The following is a 21,848-nucleotide window of genomic DNA, read 5'->3' on the forward strand; positions in this document are numbered from 1 at the left end:
TAACTATAGCGGAACTATTACTGATGAGCTTGTACAACAAAACAAAAGTTAAGTAGCAGCTTCCTCATTTATGTAAATAAAGAACCGCATTAATCCACATGCGCATTTGTTTTGCAGAAAGAGGATACTGGCCACCCATAACAACATCCTTTCCATTGCTTGCTTGCGGTACAACATTCTGCATAGGTGGTTAACTACGAAGTCCTACAGATTTCTGTAACTTCCAAATACTAAATTACAGATATCTTCAGGTGGATGGGGTCGAGTGAAAGTCATAAGCTATGCCAGCCAGGCAAACCGTGAGCTACAGCACTAACAACGGCGCACCGTCTGCGTCTTTCGCAAAAATCCTAAGTTTTGTTCTTGGTTCTCATTATAGGCTTGTGGCGAAGAAATGAAAATGCGTACAATGATGCCTGAAACTTTACAGTTGTATAAATTAACTCACTCTCTCAGTTATCCTCCAACTGGTAATAAAATGAACACCTGAAATGAAATTCGCTGATACTATTGTTATATTTGGAAGGAGAGACAGCATTGGTCGTATATTTTTGTTTATTATCGCAAAATCGATTTTCGGTCACTTAGTGACCATCTTCAGTGCTGTAATATATAACTTAAATTAGTAAGCACTGGTGTCAATAAGCTTACGGCGATCACATAGCTCAGTCTATGTGATCGCCGTAAGCTTATTGACACCAGTGCTTACTAATTTAAGTTATGTATTACAGCACTGAAGATGGTCACTAAGTGACCGAAAATCGATTTTGCGATAATAAACAAAAATATACGACCAATGCTGTCTCTCCTTCCAAATATACCCATTATCTGGTCGTAGTGCACAGGACACTATGGAGTCGCCAATCGATACTATTGTTATTACGCTATAGCTCTCTATTTATGAACAGACTTCCACAATTTCCACATAATGCACAAAGTTTCAGTACTTCGGTATATAGCATAATAACCTTACCCAATCTCCTTAAGGTACCTGTCGTCTGAGCATCTGGATGTATGAGCAGGAAACTAGTTTAGCTCTACATGTTCCTGCTTACGCTGTAGCATCATGAAATTATTTGGTGTAAGGCCAACAGACAGACATTTACTCCGTTTAATTCTATGGCATCTTTCGGCTTCTCCAACAGCAACTGTTGTTCATTCCAATTTTCCTATAATTACAAGCAGCCTCAGACAAACCATGCTGAACACTGGGTGACTGATTTGCAAAATCAAATTACCCCGAATGTAACAGCTCTGTCGAAGATCTCCATATCCATTAAATACATATACTTGTCAGAATTTATGGTATTCTTTTACAAAAATGTGCATTCGATCTGACATCTGTGTTTTGGACGCCGAAAACTGGCAAAAATTAAATGCTGACTGGTGGATAGCCCTCTAACTGCTGTCGTTGCTTAGTGCGTCTCATGATTTTCTTAAAATTTGGTCGGATGGGCATATAAACACTTCACGTTGTTCCTCGGCTCGTCTCCAGTGAGTAATTTAGTTTTTATCCGACTATAATATCAAGCGTGTAACTAGTCTGTGTCGCCCGGAGAAATGCCCCTGAGGATGAGTCGCCGATTCAAGAAGTAAAAATGTTACAATTGTAGAGAAAAATGAAAATGGAAAGGAAAAGTCGAAAAATGAATAAAATTGGTAAGCCAACACAAGTCTTTCATTATGTTAAATGATTTTTAGATTGTTTTGGAAATCATTCTGAGCTTAAGATGTGAGAACTGTTTACTACTTTTACCTGGGTTAAAGGTCAGTTAACTAAATCTATGGAACGAAGGAGACAAGATGCGACCAGGTGTTTCTGCTAGAGCCGTCATGAGTGCCGTCATGAGTGCCGTACGCGATGACATGTACAAAACAATCAAGCCACAGTTTGAGTCTAACCTGCAGAGGATAAGAAGCTAATCAAAAAGCAGCATTGTATTTTGAAGCAATTAAGAACATCAACAAATAATGACGTGTGGATAATATTTTGTTGAGTTACGAATGGGATAACGTGGGGAAATGCTTGCAGCAGAGGCTGGTTATAACATTACAATTCAGTGCCTCATGTATTTTTAGCTGCTTTATTTGAAGAGTCTAAAACCTTTTTTTATTTTGTAACTATATCTATTTATGAACTTTGTCAGAAACTTGTGCTTAAAGAATAGGTAAGCAAACAAGCTGGCAGTGACAGAGAAATTTAATTTATACGAAATACAAAAAATATCTTTCATATCATCGTTGATGCTCGAATGCGCCGTCATCGAAGTGAGGGCACAGGGAAGTTGCGAAGCATCTCTGCTGTGGTACAAAAGTGTGTTTTGGGGCAATTTCCAAATGGAAATTGTGCTGGAAGTGATGTTACAATATGTCGCAACGCAAAATATAAGTGAGTGGCCACGTGTAATGGCACAGTGCAATAACGTAAGGAAATTTGGGAAATAATGAAGAATACTGTGTTTTCCAAATCTACTCAAGTTACTCGATAATCAACAAGAGACTATTGTCAGTAATTAATTTTGTAGTAAGCATTCATCGCACCACAAGCAACTCATTGGAATATAAGATCCAACCAGTATTTGTATGGTTGTGTAACGGGCATGCCAGTGTATTAGTAATTTTTTTTTAACATTAGGGCGTGTTTAGTTAAAACATACATTTTGCGAGTGAAACTTTATTGACCCAAGTTGTTAATCACCTACAAAGTCCTATCATCTCACCATAACTTCCGAGAAAGAAATAGGCGAAAGAATACAAGTTAAGTTAAATTTGACGTTTATTTTCTATCAACTAATAAAGTTCAATAAACAGCGGTATTAAGTATAGTTGTACATATAGAATTGTACCAGTACTGCAGAAGATCAATTCAAACGTAAAGTGATTTCGATGCAGTTAATATTTCTATGACATAACTATGCTAACTCTCTTGTACTCAAAGAAATTTTATGATTTTATTTTGTGTTCTTCTGTTGATAGTATGTGATGTGTCTACGTAACATTAGTGCTGACAAATAGTGTTGCCACGAGTGAAAGTTCTTACGGCATCATTTGAAAAGTAATCAGTATGGAACAGCAATTAAATTTGGTCACGATTAGGCAAACATACAAACAGATATCATTATCATGAGTCATATAGTACAATAGAGTCTCTAAGAAGAGTTGCAACTCGTTGCATACTATTGGTTTTCATAATTATAATTTACATTTGCATTCCAAATTAACGCCTTCAGTGTTCATAGTATACGCGCTTTCTACATCTAAGCTCCCGGATGCACCAGCCTGGTTACGCCCCTGACATGAGGCATCGATGTTAACATCCCTTGTCATGCTGCATCACAGTAACATAACCAACATCATTGACTTCAATATCCAACATGTGGGAATGCCATTTGTACTGTAGAAGATCTGTGACTGGCTGTTGCTACACTTTATTTCGATCTGTAGACTATATTTGCCACGTGTCGCAGTTTTTAAATTGTTTAGAATTTCCAATAAACGAGTTTTTGTGTCACTTTTATATGTGTAAAATTGTCAAATAGTTAGATAGTATCCTATTTCACTGCTTATACATCTGTGTAGTATCTTAAGGGGGGCTGTAGCCGAAAATGTAAACATTTATTTAAAAAATCATTATAGCTATAATTATTAACGTATGGATCTCAAATTTTGCACGCGTAAGGCAAACGAGCTGTATTTGCTACAAATATCAATTTTTAGTTTACTTATTGTCTTTTATAAAATGCCATAACTGAATTTCTAATCATATCATGAATTGGAAAATATTATTGTAGGTTCCGAGGAAGGTTTTACGCTAACCGAATGCCTCTCATTAATTTAAGGAAAAAATTTGCACACTAAAAATTAAGTCCTTTTCTACATACAATCCACTAAATCAAAATTTAACCAAAGGATTGTATATTTGGACAGCAACATGTTTCAAACAGCTCCTGAAAAATCTTCTTTTTTCCTGTTTGTGTTCCCGATGTGATGTACCTTTTGGATTTATTGCTTTTATATTTTCGTTTTTTTCAAAGGCAAAGAGAAAAGATGAAGCGGTAGGTCAGCGTAGAGCCTGGGCCTACAGTCATGTATTTTTGATTTTCAAATGTTAAAAAACATAAGATGTTTTTCCTGATCCTCGGTAAGAGGAAGGACTCGCTCTCTGTTAATTAACGAAGGCAGACGCCCATTATTTTAGAGCGTAATCGGCGATAGGCATTTTGGCTGTGAGAATAAGTAAAAGGTCTGTATTTTTTATGTGCGTAGAAGGAAGAATATAGTATTATTTCACCAGTGAAAAATTGAGTCTTTATTCCAAGTGGTACTGCAGTATATAAAAATCCAAGAAGCCCACCTGCGTACTTCAGAGTTATTACGAAGACCCGATTATAACAGTAATGAAGAATACGGTCAAGATTTTGTAGGTGGATACGGCGATCGGTTGTAGTATTATTAACTGGTAAGCATAAATCTACAACAAGAGAGACACTATTTCGTTTATGTGGAACTAATATGAAAAGATTCTTTATCCCTTTACAGGCATAGCTCAGCTTATTGTGCTTGTCCGACACGCCAAAAAGTTAATCTCATTATTTCCATATATCTAAAAAATTTATTTATTTTTTTGTATTATATTATACCGGCCGCGCAGCACGTGGGAACAGCTGTTATGGAAGTTTTGTCCCTTTTACTCCTTTGACACGGATCCTTCGGTTCCATAACAGCATTGGTGTGTGGATGAGTTCACATGATTAAGTGATCTATTTTTCACACCAGATGATGGAACTGCAACTTTACTGAAACCAGTTCTGTACTTGTAACCTCCCCCCTCACTTATCGACCTTAATGACATCAGCTGTCCGGGAAGAAAAACTATTCCGCCTTTCGTACTCGCAAGTACAAAGAATGCCGACAGCGGCACAAGAGCCAACAGCGGCACAAGAGCCGACAGCGGCTCCCCTCGCCAGTATTGTTGCGCCCGCGTGTGCGGCACGCTTGATCTCACTCGCCCTTGTGACGGCGTTTCCAGGACGTCCGTTTCACTGAATTCTTTAGGAAAAACTCACTCCCGAGTAATCTCAAGGAGTCCCTTAATACTATCACAGTGGATAACTCAACACTGTCCATCATCACACGCATGTACTAGCCTGAAACTTAAAACAGCGTCTAAGTACATCGGCAATGACTAGTAAAACACATATTCATGAAATCTTACAGCTATTTACAAAATCATATTTACATTCCTTAATCTACTGTGACTCAGCTGAAAACTTAAACTAGCAGCTTGGATTTTTCAGTTGATTAGATCATGATTAAATTGATTAAAATTAAATTGATTAATCAAAACGCGCTTTAGTGTCATGACGACGTATGCGAGCATCGGCTTTTAGCTTCATTACTTCTCGCAAACGATCCTTTTTCACACCAATACTAATGTCAATCCGTGGAGGGAATTTGATTATCTCTTCCACTAAACTTGTACTTCTGTCACCCAACAGGATTTCCTCTGGAGAAAATCCCGTAGATTCATGTCTCAAGGTGTTCATAATTCTCTCAAATACTGCTACATATTTGCCCCATGCCCTATGGTTGTGATGGCAATAGGTACGGGAAAGTCGACCTCGTCTTTGTTCGTGTGTTACGTTTGACACACCGTCTACAATACTTTCCAATTCACTTTCTACATTATTGTCAATGCCGAGATTCTTCACATTACAGTAGTTCAGCTTCATACCTACGTCAATACCATCCGGCCAGTTAACAATGTGTATAGGCTGGTATTGCCTATGCACACCGTCTCCTGCCTCGTCAAAACTAACTACTATTGTTTTATCTTGGGACGTACATGTCAACGTTTTGCTTTCGCAGTTAATCGCTGCACGGTACTTTAACAGCCAATCTAACCCGATAATTACTTCCGTAGTTAAGTCTGGCACGACGACAAACTCTTGTTCAAATCGTGCCCCACATATCTCGAAGCTGACAAAAATCTGTTTTGTGACCGGTTTACTGGCCTTCCCAGTAGCACCGATAATTTTCACTCCTGTTACTGGCATAACTACGATGCCAGGTCTGTCTTTCAGTAACTCAAATATTTTCCCAGATACAGCACTCAATTCTGCACCGGTGTCAATCAACACGTTTAGTTGTAGGTCGTGCATATTAACAGACACTACTATCTGTCTACACTTGTCCTCGACTGTTTCTTTATTTTCCCACAGTAAATCTTCGTCTATATCCAGGTCATTCCAGAAAAAACCATCCGGCTTTGATCCTAAATCCAGTTTATCTGGCGGCTTTTTCAGCCTCTGTTCACATACAGTTTTTATTTCAACACGTTTGTCCTGAGGCTTAGTCTGTAGCGTCGCCTCCAATACCGAAACCTTTTCCTGTAACTCGTCAACTAGTGAGTGTTGCTTTGCTATCAATTCACTAATTGTCACCTTCGTTGATTCCTCTTTAGTCAGATTGATCTCATCTGCCAATCTACCTGGAGGAATGTGCCCAGTAGTATCTGCAATTACTTCCTCTAGATCTGCGCAACCCACACTGTTATCGTCTGACCGTATAACGTCAGCTCTAACCTCATACACTCTGTAATCTGCGTGCTTTTGTACCAATCGTGTCCGGCTATCACTAAAATTTTCATAATCTTTCTCCTTAATACTCTCGCAATGTTTAAACTGGAGGTTTGCGTCGGATGGGTCGGCTACTTCTACCACTATAACTTTCGGTAAAGTCTGCCGGTTAGGGCCAGAACTTTCCGTTACTCCTTCAACATCAAACTCCTGCGGGACGAAACACGACGAATGTTGCTCGTGCTCCCCATTAACATCAACTATTTCTGGTAAAGTCTGCCGGTTAGGGCCAGAACTTTCAATCACTTCACAAATACTATCTTCCTGAGGGACGAGACGCGGCAAATACTGCACGCGCTCCCCATAAACACTTCTCCCATACAGACCCCTATAATCTCTTAGTTCGTCGTATAAGCGACCGAACTGCCTTAACCAGACCTCATCCCTCTCTGCATCCCCTCGCTCGATGACGGACGTTTTATCCGACATCTGATCTTCTCTCAACAATTGCGAATCATTCTTAAACTCAATCTCCAGTTCCGCTGTGGGTATTACAGCTGGCACCTTATAATCGATTTCCGGAACACTACTTAAATTGTTCTCACTGACAGTGAATGTACCTTCTACTGCCGTGTATACAGCTGATCTACTACTTGTGGGCGCACTCCTTTCTCTTAACACTGGCACACTCTCCCGCCGTTGATTATTCCACACGGAATTTTCATACCGACGACACCTGGGTTTTCTCCTGCTATTGGGCCGCCAAAATTTCTCCACGCCCGGTCGGCCCCTCACCGGCGCGGCTAATGGTTTCCCTGTCTCGTCCCAGCAGATACGCTCCCCGGATGCTGCTGAGGCGGCTGATCACACCCTCTGGCGTTATTACTATTCTGTGAAGCCCGTATCACGTTAGTATGATACTGGTTTCCGTCATTCCTGTTAGTATTTGCATTGTACCGATTGTTATTACGGTCCGAACCATTATTGTTATTGCTGCCATGGTTGCGGTATGCATTATTCCCGTGGTTATCGTTGTTGTGGTTGCTGTGGTACCCGTTGTTGTTACCACGGCCTCTGCCACTGTCGCGATTATTGCGCCAATTGTCCTCATCCTCCACTCTTTCCAGGAAATCATTTATTGTTCTGTAATTGCTTCCTACGTAGCGTTTTGTATCATCTGGAAGCTTCATGTAGAGTTCCCAGACAATTTCGGATTCCGAGCGGCGGTCACGCAAATATTCCAACTTGCGGATCCAGCCCTCACAAAACTCCTTCATCGAAACGCGCGAATTCGCATCGAAAGGCCTCGATACGACAAATTCGCGCCAGACACCTTGCTGTTTCTGCTCTGACCAGTATTCAGCCAGAAACAAATTTTTAAATTCGTCAAAGGTCAGGTTCGTAATGTTGAGGTTTAAGCCCCAACGCTTGGCATCACCAGCCAACACATCAATAATCGCATTAATTTTTCTCTCATCAGTCCATGATCTGGGTAAAACTCTTTCACCATTTTTAATGAAATCCGTCGGGTGTATACCGCCTTTTTTCAAGGGGTCGAACCGCTCCTCTTTCGTCAACAACTCCGAACTATGTGCACAGATTGGCACATAGCTCTGTTTTTCATCAAGTTTCCTTTCTAATTCCGACACCCTCGTAATCACTTGGCAAGTGGTTGTCGCAAGCGTTTCCACTTCCCTCATTTTCTCTTCGCAGGTATTAGCCTGCTTCGTCACTTTGGTATCTACTTCGGATACTAAAGCCTTTAAAGTTTCCACCTTCTCTTGATCCTCTTTTTTCACTAATTGAATTTGTTCCGTCACCTTATTCTCGATGATCGGAGCAACTGCGTCTCCTACGCTTTTCTCGATTCTGCTAATTTCGGAATCAAAACGAGTATTTATGCTCGCAATTTCCGCCTGAACGCCTATCATTTCCTGTTTAAGATTACCGATTTCGGTATTAATCACGACAATATCGTCTTTGATTTTATCAACTTTTGTGTTAACAACTTCAACATTGTTGTTAACAACGTTAATAGCTTTGTTCTGATTGTCTAGCATCCGTTCAAATTTTTCAGACTGAGCTTCTTGCTTGACCGATTGACTCTTGATTTCGTTAATCAAAACGTTCAATAAATCAGTTAAATTCCCGGAAACTACCGGTTTTACTTCCGTAGCGGCTTCCTCTTTAATTGTCCCCCCGTATTCGTCATCAAGGGATTCAGATTTGATTTTCACTTCTGATTCCGAAACATTTTCTAAAGTTTGGAATTCCATTTCTGCTCTTTGTTACGTTTCGCCGGTCGCGTCTTTCATGCTAGCCGCCTGTCCCTGAACAATGGGTACGGCGGTGCGCGTTCCCCACTGTTCGACCAATTGTTCCTTATCCAAGCCTACCAAATTTTGGTAATTGTTGCCTTCACTCATTTTAATAATTTCCAATATAAATGCCAAATCTCAACTCTAATTAGGATTCCTCACACGAATATTCTCGCTGACGTATCGACCATTTCGTAACCAGTACTTTGTTACGAGATTTGCACAATGCAAAATTCGTGTCCAGAACAACCTCAAATTTGAAGATTGTCCTGTCACCAGGTCGCCACGTGTAACCTCCCCCCTCACTTATCGACCTTAATGACAGTGAGAAATTAAACCACGTGTACCTAATGGAAATTTGGGAAAAGCAATCGTCACCGAAGTTAACCTGTCGGTAAAGAGGGAGGAAAGGGTTACATCTTAATGAAAGGAAAAATGCAAATGAAACTGGTGGAAATTAATTTTGAAAAGGGGTAAAGTTAATAAAGAAAGTAAATGTGCGGCCGTTACGTTAACAATTAACTAGCGGTAATTAGATATTTGAGATTTGGGGGAAATCACGGTCGCCAGTCCTAAGGACAATTACTATAGTAACTGAAAAAGAAAGGTTATTACATATATAATTAGCACTAGAAGCGTGGCAACTGAAGGTTGACACGTGTAGTGTGAAAACTGAAAGTTTGTCAGAAGTAATAAATTTCGCTACACTCTGACTTAATTTAGCAAAAGAATTAATAAAACCGGAAAATCGAAAATTAATTTAGTGACTGAAGTTAATAGTGAGCTTTCTTTCTGAAGCACATCGAAATCCAGTAAAATACGGTTAGTCTTGGACTACCTCAACAATCATTTCAAAAGCAACTTGACTCTACGCAATTTAGTAACAAGAGATTTTACTTTGAACTTGAATTGAATGATTCTGAACTATTAACAATAGTAAAATTTAGTACGTACCAAGCTGAGCTGCAGTCACAGGTAAGCTAAAATATGCTAACAAAACTCGCACTCTTAATTCGTGCTTGTGTAATCTGAATATTGTAGCCAGCTATTAATGCCTTTGAGATTAAAGCAGTGAAATGATGTTACTTTAATGCTGGCGTCTGAATTTCAACGACACTCGGGTTCATTCCGGAAAAGGAAGGGACCTTGCTTGGTAATGCAATTGGGACAATGAGCAACAAAGGTTCATGCTAAGTTGCTGTAATTTTGCGAGGCAAATGGAACAAGATTAAAAGCTGAGGTCTGCCATACAGTTCTAAAACTTTACGTGCTTCCAGTCTTCCTTGTTGGTTGATTGAAGGTTCGAAGCCGTCGATCGAGGAGGTGGCGACAGTCACTCATTGTCGGCCGTCGCTGTTGCAGAAGCTGGATGTTGGCGGGCCTTCTTCTCGACACGGTCACCAGACGAAACGGGCTCTTGATGTGCGCTAGCTAATGCTTCCCGTCCGCGACACCATGTCAGAAACTATCATCGCGAGTCGAGCGCAATTACATGCTGCCAAACCCCGAAAGCGCGGCAACTCGCGGGAGCGTCACACAACACCTGCTCCACTCGCTACTCCCGCCAGACTCTCACTGTTCTGCCCGCGCTCCACGCGGCAGAGTTAACACTACCAAAGATCCTACACACTTTGATTCGTCACACGACCTATCGACGTAATCGTTCGATAGCAGTTTTCCCTAGGCAAGACCCAGCGTAAAAATACAAATAATATTTACGAAACAAACCAATTATACATCGACATGAGTGCATAAATATATATATACAAACAGTAAAACAATTACAATATATAAAGAGACAGAAATGTCATATCTTGAGGTAACAAAACAAGGAAAAAAAATAATAGTACAATAGATGGAAATAGGAGTATATGCATTTCCGGCGTTACATACTCAATACAAGATTGAGGATCAAGCAAATGTCTTGCGGTTTTCTTCATTTTTCCAAATTTCTCCCAACAGTCAGAGAAAAGTTGTTGAAAGTTTCTGCGCTTTCGGGGCTGTTTTCGATTAGTTCTTTATCTACTTTTATTTTCATTATCTGCTTTTCCTGCCTCATTTTTTTTTACTATGTTCCAAACAGTTTCCATCTTGCTGCTAGAGGAACTCATTTTTTTCTTGGAAGTACATTTGTTTGGATGCTCTGACGACTATAATTTTACGGTATAGTTAGTAATGTGATATAACCCCGTAATCATCTGTGTCGATTAATGTCAAATGGACCCTTCTCACAGTTTTTCATGGTATTCTGATACTATTTGTTATACAGGGTTTAGGTGCTTTTGATATGCTTTAATTTTCTAATTATCTACGACTGCGTTACGGAATACATTTTTCATTTACACCAGGAGTCTTGTGCACATCTTAACAGTCTGGATTTCTCAAATTGGTCTAGAGTTCCTCAGTTCGTTTTTCATTCATTATCCTTGTTGTTTACAGTTCTTTTTTTATTTCATGTACTCTTACACTGAACGTCAGTTGTGATGTCAATAGTTCCTCAAAAATACCATGACTTGAAGTATCAGTAGCAGAAACAACGTCGATATGCTTTTGCGTGAGGTTGGACAAAGCGATACTGTCCGTGTAAATTTTTCCGAATTTAAAACAGGGGAAATGGTCTTCCGAACTGTAACACAGTAATATGACAGTGCTTACCAGTTGTCTGTAGTGTTGATCAATAAAGGCGGCGGTGGTTGTGGTCGCAGAAGAGGTGCGTCGGTTGAGGGAGTAGGAGCGGGAACAGTTTCAATGCACTTGTAGCTTCTGTACTCGTAGCGGGTAGCGTGGCTGTCATCTGACAAGAGATTTACACACAGAAATATAAATACTATTAACTCCCTTCAATAAAACATTTCTTCGCATGTGACCGTGTCGTAATGGTGTTCTGCAACAGTAACGTTAAGAAATTGTAGCAAGTGTCCATCAACAGTGTACTGTATTTTCTGTTACTGAGTGGTATATATACATATATACAGCATCCCTATGACGACCAATTACAATAACGGTCGAAACATAGGTCTCCAACACAACGTGACGACCAAGCCACATACCTGAGAAAAATACTACAGAAAATGAGAATGGCTGCAGATGCTCATCCTTAAAAAAATGTATTCCCTCCTTTTATTTCAATATTTAGCTATATTTGTGTTTTTTCCATCAATATAAGTTTTCGAACTCACAACACTCCATTTTCAAGCGGTTCATGTACCTTCATAGCCATAAACATTACCAGTGATGAGTAGTTTCTTCACATTTTGATATGTTTTATGGCGTTCGTTTCTTCTCGGACTCTTTTGCCTGAGGGGAAAGAATAGTACTTACTTTCCTCTGTGAACGTTTCAATTAATTTCTTACGTTGACTAAATGATCAACGTCACAACGTTACTCCATCAATCCGCAAAAACCAATCTGTTATTTGCCACTCTGAATGCTAGGAATGTCACACAAAGTGCTAAGTTCTGCAATGCGCAGCTTTTCCGTAGTTCTACTAGTTCTGCCAGCTTAGGTTAGATATTAGCATAATTCATCGTCATGTGTTCAATACCCGCGCGTGGTAGCAGCACGGTCTTGGTCGCCTTGTTACGGTTCGCGGTGTTCCTCCCGTCGGAGGTTTGAGTCCTTCCTTGGGCATGGGTGTGTGTGTTGTCCTTAGCGTAAACTAGTTTAATTTAGATTAAGAAGTGTGTAAGCCAGGGACCGATGACCTCACCAGTTTGGTCCCAATAAAAAAAAGAACAAATCGGTTTTAAAAATCTAGTACACTGTTGAAGTGAACAATGTTGCAACATGTGGATCATTTACGTAACTGTCTTAATCAGCTTATTTTCACATGCTCTCTCTCTCACTTACACACACACACACACACACACACACACACACACACACACACACACTCTATGAAATTTGGAGAGTCAGAAATTCTTCTATGAAGTATAAGACATTGTCAAGCAGACGTGATTTCAGGCAGTGTTAATTTTATAATGGGGGATCAGAGAGTCTCCGTTAGAAGGCCGTACAGTCCGGAATCGATATGCCAACCACGCAAAATCGCAGTGAGCATTGAGGCAATCATGGTAATCATCCCACCGACGCACCATTTTGAAGATACCCGTTTGTAAAACATTGTGTCCTGCTGTGTCCTGCTGCACATCATCGTCCGACGGGAATCACCGATCATCCAAGGCCTTTTATAACAGACCGAAGGTGTCATAATCACGTGGGCAGAGATCGTGGCTATAGGATGTGTAGTCAAATGTCTATCCACTGGAACTGGAGTAACTTCTCTGCCCTTCCCAGATCGACCGTTGTCTTGTACCGAACAGCGACCAGTACGGAACTTACAGCTACATTCTACAACAGTGATTTTGGATAGATATGCCGCCCCATACAGATTCTTCGTTCTCCGATGTATGTCTACCAGTGATTGTCCTTCGGCAGCGAAGAAACGAATAAAGGCGCATTTGGTATTAACGACGTCATAGTTTACCGCAAGCGGGTCAGAAAGAAGCTAATGCTACAATGATCCCCTGCCCTCATGTCAGTGATTGTACACTCCTGGAAATTGAAATAAGAACACCGTGAATTCATTGTCCCAGGAAGGGGAAACTTTATTGACACATTCCTGGGGTCAGATACATCACATAATCACACTGACAGAACCACAGGCACACAGACACAGGCAACAGAGCATGCACAATGTCGGCACTAGTACAGTGTATATCCACCTTTCGCAGCAATGCAGGCTGCTATTCTCCCATGGAGACGATCGTAGAGATGCTGGATGTAGTCCTGTGGAACGGCTTGCCATGCCATTTCCACCTGGCGCCTCAGTTGAACCAGCGTTCGTGCTGGACGTGCAGACCGCGTGAGACGACGCTTCATCCAGTCCCAAACATGCTCAATGGGGGACAGATCCGGAGATCTTGCTGGCCAGGGTAGTTGACTTACACCTTCTAGAGAACGTTGGGTGGCACGGGATACATGCGGACGTGCATTGTCCTGTTGGAACAGCAAGTTCCCTTGCCGGTCTAGGAATGGTAGAACGATGGGTTCGATGACGGTTTGGATGTACCGTGCACTATTCAGTGTCCCCTTGACGATCACCAGTGGTGTACGGCCAGTGTAGGAGATCGCTCCCCACACCATGATGCCGGGTGTTGGCCCTGTGTGCCTCGGTCGTATGCAGTCCTGATTGTGGCGCTCACCTGCATGGCGCCAAACACGCATACGACCATCATTGGCACCAAGGCAGAAGCGACTCTCATCGCTGAAGACGACACGTCTCCATTCGTCCCTCCATTCACGCCTGTCGCGACACCACTGGAGGCGGGCTGCACGATGTTGGGGCGTGAGCGGAAGACGGCCTAACGGTGTGCGGGACCGTAGCCCAGCTTCATGGAGACGGTTGCGAATGGTCCTCGCCGATACCCCAGGAGCAACAGTGTCCCTAATTTGCTGGGAAGTGGCGGTGCGGTCCCCTACGGCACTGCGTAGGATCCTACGGTCTTGGCGTGCATCCGTGCGTCGCTGCGGTCCGGTCCCAGGTCGACGGGCACGTGCACCTTCCGCCGACCACTGGCGACAACATCGATGTACTGTGGAGACCTCACGCCCCACGTGTTGAGCAATTCGGCGGTACGTCCACCCTGACTAACATTAAACTATACCTTTCACAAATCACTTACCTCACAAAAATCTTCGCTGCTCAAGCTACTGCAATACAGCGAGCGCCACTACTGCCAGCTAAATAAAAGATTCAAACTATGGAAGGCACTAACTACTGATAGGGATAGTTAGCAAATGAAAGATATTAATAGAGAACGAACAATGTATTTACCTTGATATCATCACAAGTCATAATATATATATCAGTTCATGACACATTACAAACCTCCGCCATCTCTCTCCCCACATCCACCACTGCTGGCGGCTCACCTCCAACTGCGCAACGCCACGCGCTGTTCACAGCCAGCTGCCTAACACTACAATGGCGAGTATTACAACAATGCAAAGCAGACACAGACTGCCCACAGCACAGCCAGTGATTTTCATACAGAGGTGGCGTTACCAATAAAAAACCTAAACAGCCTACTTACATAAAGAAAACATAAACAGCCTACTTACATAGCCCCCATGCTCCCCACAAAAAAATTTTTACAAATGGTGTTGGGCACTGGCCAATACAGATTTGACAAAAATTTTTCACAATTACACTAACAAAGATATAAAATGCACACACTTATTGATACAACGTTGGTCAAAAGATCAAAATTTCTCACAGTCCATAAAGACAGTCCACATTGTTCATCACATTAGAATAGCAGTGTTTTTTCTCAAAGTCTGAGCAGTAAAAGAAAATGCACACGGAAGTAGTGGATTTCCATGCAGTCTTGAAGAAGTAGTGTTGTCCTTCCAATGGAAAGACAGTGCTGACTCTTGATATGCATACAGGTAATGGGCCACAACAGAGCAAACCCACAGCAGAGTCATTCGAAGTTCTGACGAATATTGGTAGGTAGGTCATCACAGAGCAGACCCACTGGAGTCCTGGTAGAGATTGTGGTATTGGTGGGCCACCAGAGGTGCAGACTCACTGCAGTCCTTGTAGAAATAATGGCATGGTGGGTCATCAAAGATGTAGACCCACTGTAGTCCTTGTAGAGATGGCCAGCAGCCATCTGTTGCGATTGTGCAGGTGCACAATCACCATCAAAGAGTCTTGCAGACAATATAGCAAGTCCATAACCACCACTTGTGCGCTCACAAAGTTTTTGGAATTGTCCTTAGAACCAGCAATGCTGTTATCCAGTCCCTTGCTGAATCATTAACACACGTGCAAACACTATCAGTCCCTACTTCTCACATATTGTCCACATACTATGACCAACAGAAACGTGTGCAGTGAAATGTAACTAACAAGTTAATAATGTCATGAACTGGTGACAATTACAATTTTATAACATAAGAATACAATAACAAAGGTACAAAATACATAATTAAAAACATAACAATACAGATAACACTTGTAGTACAGGCCTTACAAAAGAATAGAAATAAACATATACATCAGTGTTACAGGAATGATGACATGAATACAAAAATAAAAGATCAGAATCACTTTTGAAACGTCAACTTCACACATGAGCATGAAAACAACACAGAATAAATAATGTCTAAGCATCTTTACAAAGAAAATAACAGAGTATTAGAAAAATTCTACAACATAGCTCTCATCAGCTAAACACATAAAGACAGGAAAAACAAAAATACACAAGGGCACACAAACATATAGCGGAATAACACAAAAGGAACGGACAGGGTTTGTTTTCAGTGTAACATTTGGTACTGCAGTCCACCCCAAAACTTCATTTCATATATCTTTCCTCTTATTTCATCCTTTGTTTCCATCAAAAAAATTCTATCTAAGCATGCTTTCTGTATTTATATGTTCACACATTTCTTACCTCAACATTTATTTCCAAGAAAATTCTACCTAAACCTGTTTTCTCAATGCATTTCTTCCAATTCATCGCAACTCATTCTCTTAGAGGCTACCCCCTCTTAAGCTAACTTAAATCTACTGAGCTCAGATGCTAAACTAAGGGACGAGGCAATGCAGCATCACATAACAAATCAACACAAACAGCAATGCAAAAAAAAATGCAAATTGGCAAAGCTAGCAGCATAAATGAGCAAAAGTCAAATTCAATAACACTATGCCTGGCAAACAGCAGCAACTTATACCTAAACATGACATAGCGCAAGCAAAAAAAATATTACACTAAAATGGCCATGTCTAATACCTATGTCACATCTTAACATTAGAGTGATGCATCACAATTTATTCTACAAAAGAAATTACCAAGTACTTGAAAAGAAAATTATGTGTTACTGTTATTAGTTCCTTCTTATTGTTCTTTCCTTTCCAAGTGCTCCCTTTTTTTTTAAAGAATGTGGATCATAAAATAATTATTTAATAGATCTGTTGACAGAAAGTGTTCACATTAGCAACTGCATTTCATTTTATAAAAGCAATGCTGCAACACAGCTGAAAAACAGGTATCAAATGAAATAAGCAGTTACGCAAACCAAAGCATAAAAATATCATTCAATAGTCATGTGACATTTCATAAGTTAGTAGAAATTCTCTCAACTCTCGTAGAAAGACGCTTGTCGTAATCAGGTGTGCAGATGTACGAATATTTCCCATCAATTCATAAGCATTTCAGTAATTAGCACAAAGTGCGAGTAATCATATGTTTTCAAGTAACGAGGGTGTCGCATTAGCGATGAAAGGCACACCCTAATGGCTTGTTCTCCAGGTGTTTGACACGTCCCACGTCCCCTTTTTTTTTTTCTACCTGTGCCGCTGAAAAGGGCTCGCAATAATGGCTTTTTCTCCTTAAAGTACGATTCTTGGTTTCCAACATCCTTTTTCACAAGTCAAGAGTCCCTACCCACTATTCATTACTCCTTACCTTATTACACATATACGTATCCATCGACACTCGTCAATATTTCGTCATTATAAATATGAAGCATAATCAAATAACTCATATAGCCTCAGCCTATTAATCGTAAACATACCTCAGCAGCATAATACACATCGTCGTCGTAAAAATAACATCATAACACCTCGGTCAAATCTCAAAATCGTCGTAGCTTCCTCCAATAATTAAAAAAATTCTCTGCTCATGTCAAAAGTGTCATCTGCCTCAAACGTACTTTAAAAATCATAATCCCTTTACCAAATACATCATTCAAAGCTCTCATAGTATCACAATGATTCCGAAAAAATATGAACAGTTTACAAAGTACAGACAAAATACAGTTTCATAAGTGTGAAGTTATCCAACTGTAATTGCGTAAACATCTGTCACTGACGTAGTAAAAAGAATGTTTGTTTCTCTGTCAAATAATCAGATAGCTGTGTAATTCTGTGTTAGAGAAATATGGTACCGACGTGTAAAGTTGTATAAGCAAATACCATATTAGCTAGGGTTCCTTGTGGTTGCCACACACATGGTACACAAAGTAAGCATGTACCCCCCTGAGGATTAATGTAATTATACCCTCAGGTGTTACAGATTACAGCAATGGAATGAAATGTATCACGGAAAACTTTCTTTGTAATTCAAAAATCTTTAAAAATAAATGTTTTAAGTATAAAATTGATCACTCAAATGCGTGTCCTGTAGCGCTAAATGCTCGTCTTGCTGTAAGATAATTCTGTGGAACTGTCGTAGTTATCGTCCTCTGTAAGCAAAGTTCTGCTAAAGTCAATGTACTTACCTCATGATAAACAAAAGTAAAATGCTTTGTGTATAGATATCGTAGTTATTACGCTTATTGTTGTGATGAAGAAAGTACTGTGCTGTAACGTATTGTTGTGCTACAGAAAAGGCTGTCTCCTTGTAGCTACACCATAAAAGTTACTACTAAAACATGTTTTACTTTCCGGAATAATACAGAAAAACTGTGCAGATATAAAACAGAAACACCGCAAAATCAACATTGTAAATTGTCACTCATTAGTAGCGTCGTGATAAAAATCGTGTAGCTGTCACATAAATTAACCACTGTGTCGTCTGGTATCTCACAGAAAATACTTTAAACCCAGAATGTATTTTCAAGTAAACCAAAATGTTGCATTAAAATCTCATTAGCAGTACTGGTAAATGTTCTAATCGTGCAACTAACAAGCAAGAATGTACACACACAATTACACTGTGTCGTCTGTTCGCAATAACAATGCATTCGTAATTTCTGTTTAAATACTTTCTCTTGGTTCTTGGCTGGATATTTAACTTCAAACATTGTTGCATGGTAACAGTTTCTAAAGCATACTAGTAACGTGAAGTGAAAAGTTATATGGCAAAGACAAAGTTAAAAAGCAGATTATCTCTCAGTAAGCGGTTTTACATGTGAAGTGTGGTGCAATCCTTTACTCTTCCTAGTACGCAGACTTTCAACTTCAAAGCAATTATCATGTTGTTTACATCGGTAAAGAATGCTAAATCTTTTCTCAAGGCTAGCGTCTTTGTTATTTTTCCCTGAGCCAGCGGCCGCACGCAGCTGCCTGCTGTGCTAATCATTGTCTGTCTCTTTGTTGGCGCGCGCCGTTATTGGGATTTGGAGACCTAACATCTACAAATTCACCGTGACGAGAGGGCCCAGCTCTGTTAGAATCCCGCCAGTTCTGATGAAATTCACGTCTGTCGTTTTGTCGGTAGTTTACATAGTTTCTTGTTTGTCGGTCATGTGGTGGAGAATTTCTCCCTGAATCGTAACTCTGCGCCGAACTGTTGCGTCTGAAGTTATTCTGCCTCCCTTGATAATACTTGTTTTGGTTCCCATATTGTCTGTTTCTCTGATTGTCTCTGTGATAGTCATTACTACGGAAATGCGGTCTTTCTCTGTAACTATTATTACTCTGCCAACGGTTGTCGTACGGGTGGCGTCTATTTTGGTCACGATTTGCGTTGTAAGAATAGACCAGTCGTGTCTGGTTATTGTTTCTGTCGTCACGGAATTGTGACGGATGTGACCTGTAGTGATTGTTTTCCTGTTTTCGCATCCCGCGACGGTATGTGTCAATTTCCAGTTCTTGTAACAGTCCCTGAAATGCTTCAATGTCATCTTTGCAACGTCCTGCTAAAATAATATGTCGTAAATGTTCAGGCAATTTGAGTAAGCAAATGCGGATGAGTTCTGAGGGGCTGTATGGGTTTGAAAGATACTGATTCTTATGCAACATGTCTTCAAAATATTTCATAAGACTGGAAAATTCAGATTGTTCAAAGTGTTTCATCATCATGATGCTATGTTTTACACGGTCTTGTGTAGCTTGAGACCAATATGCTGAGAGGAAGGCATGGTAAAACTCTCCTTCACTGTGGCAATCGTGAATTACCGATCGCATTCTTACAGCTGGTTCATTCTCTAAGTAGCCACACATAAATTCTAATCTGTGCTCCAATGACCAGTTGGGAGGAAAACAATGAGAGAATTGATGGAGCCATGCTTGTGGATGAATGTCGTTGCCAGAATTCTTAAATGTTTTGAATTTACGTGTAGTAATGAACAGCTTATAGTCAAAATCATCATGTCGGCGAGTCGCATATCGGTCATTGTTAGGTCGTGTCGGCCGTTCCATCTCGAAATTCGGTGCACATTGCCAGTTTCTTTCATAACTTACGAAATGCCCTGTGTTATTATTTTGCGTCTTTTCCGTATTTCTAAGTCCCTCTTCCCGTGTTGGGGCGCGAGTGTCCTCTGAAATACGTAATTCTTGTATTACCTGTGTCAGCTGATCTTGTACTTCCCGGATTTCTCTTTGGTGTTGCGTATTAATTTGATTCTGATTTTGTTTGAATTTCCTAATTTGTTCATACTCTTCTGTGTCAGTGAAGGCTACAGGTGTTGTGTCATTCAGATCATCATCTACCTTTGTAGATAAGTTAGTGAACTGATCTGAAAGTTCGGCTACTTTATCCGATAGTGTACTTATTTCCTCAGTGTGTTTTTCTGAACCAAGTTTCAGAGTATCTACTGTGTCCTTTAAGTTTTCCTGAGTTTTTGCAAGTTGCGTAACCGAATCGGTAGATGCAACTGAGTCAAATTTAGCTTGCAAGGTCTCATGATTTTCATGAACAATAGTTTGCAGTTCTTTTATGGCTGCTTCGTGATTCCGTAATGCATTTTCATGCCGCGAAAAAATAGGTTGAAAATGCTCACAAATTTGAGTTTTTACGTCATTACAGACCTTTTGACATTTCGATTCGATGTTATGTAACTCAGTGGTTAAATCTACACGTGTTTGTTCAAGTGTAGTGTCTAACTTTTGAAGATTTTGTTCCATTGTGTCTAACTTTTCAAGCTTTTGTCCCATTTGTTGCATTAACTGTAATAACAATGCACTGGTGTCTGAAACATGTTCCTCAGTGCTTTTCGGCAGTGAATTTGCACCGGCAACATTCACATTTTGACAAGCGGAAAATGTGTCTTGACTCATTTGAGAAAACGGTGAGGACGCAAAACCTGAATCTACAGTATTTGCAAAATTGTGTCCTGACATTCCCGATTCCTGAGGCAAGCTGTTGCCGACCGATCGATCGATAATGCGTCCCTCTTCACTAATTGTTTCACTGTCCACGCCATTGTTTGCCGCCTGCTCCATTTCCCTATGAACAGTTACCAAATTACTACTTTGAACATCAGCTAATTCATTACTCGGTGGCGCTAACACACTGCTTTCATTTTCACTGTCATTTCTCAGTTTACTTTGGAGCCTAGTATTACGTTTTTCACACGCCATTATTGTCACAGTATTTCACACGACAACACAGAAAAACACAATTTGAAGATCAAAAATAAGAGAACACATTAACATAGCACTGAAAATAATATCTAGTTAATTGCAAGCGCAGCTGCGAAATACTTGGTGCAAATCTACATGCATGCCACAACTGTTTTACTGTACAACAATGAAAAACTACAACTACAAAGGAAATTCTCTCTATGATTACGCGCTACCAATAAACAATAGCTACACCAATTACACAAACTACAAGAAAAAATCAGAAGATTCCAGTGAGGTATCCTCGGCTAAGGGTCGACATATGAAACGTCCCCTTTGAACAATTCTTACACGACTGTCCTTAAACTGACACACAATATTTTGTTAGCGCAACGCAATCTGACTTTCAAAATTCCCTACAAAAGAATGGCCCTGACTAACATTAAACTATACCTTTCACAAATCACTTACCTCACAAAAATCTTCGCTGCTCAAGCTACTGCAATACAGCGAGCGCCACTACTGCCAGCTAAATAAAAGATTCAAACTATGGAAGGCACTAACTACTGATAGGGATAGTTAGCAAATGAAAGATATTAATAGAGAACGAACAATGTATTTACCTTGATATCATCACAAGTCATAATATATATA

This window comes from Schistocerca piceifrons, chromosome 1, assembly GCF_021461385.2.
Source record: "Schistocerca piceifrons isolate TAMUIC-IGC-003096 chromosome 1, iqSchPice1.1, whole genome shotgun sequence".
Taxonomy (NCBI): domain Eukaryota; kingdom Metazoa; phylum Arthropoda; class Insecta; order Orthoptera; family Acrididae; genus Schistocerca; species Schistocerca piceifrons.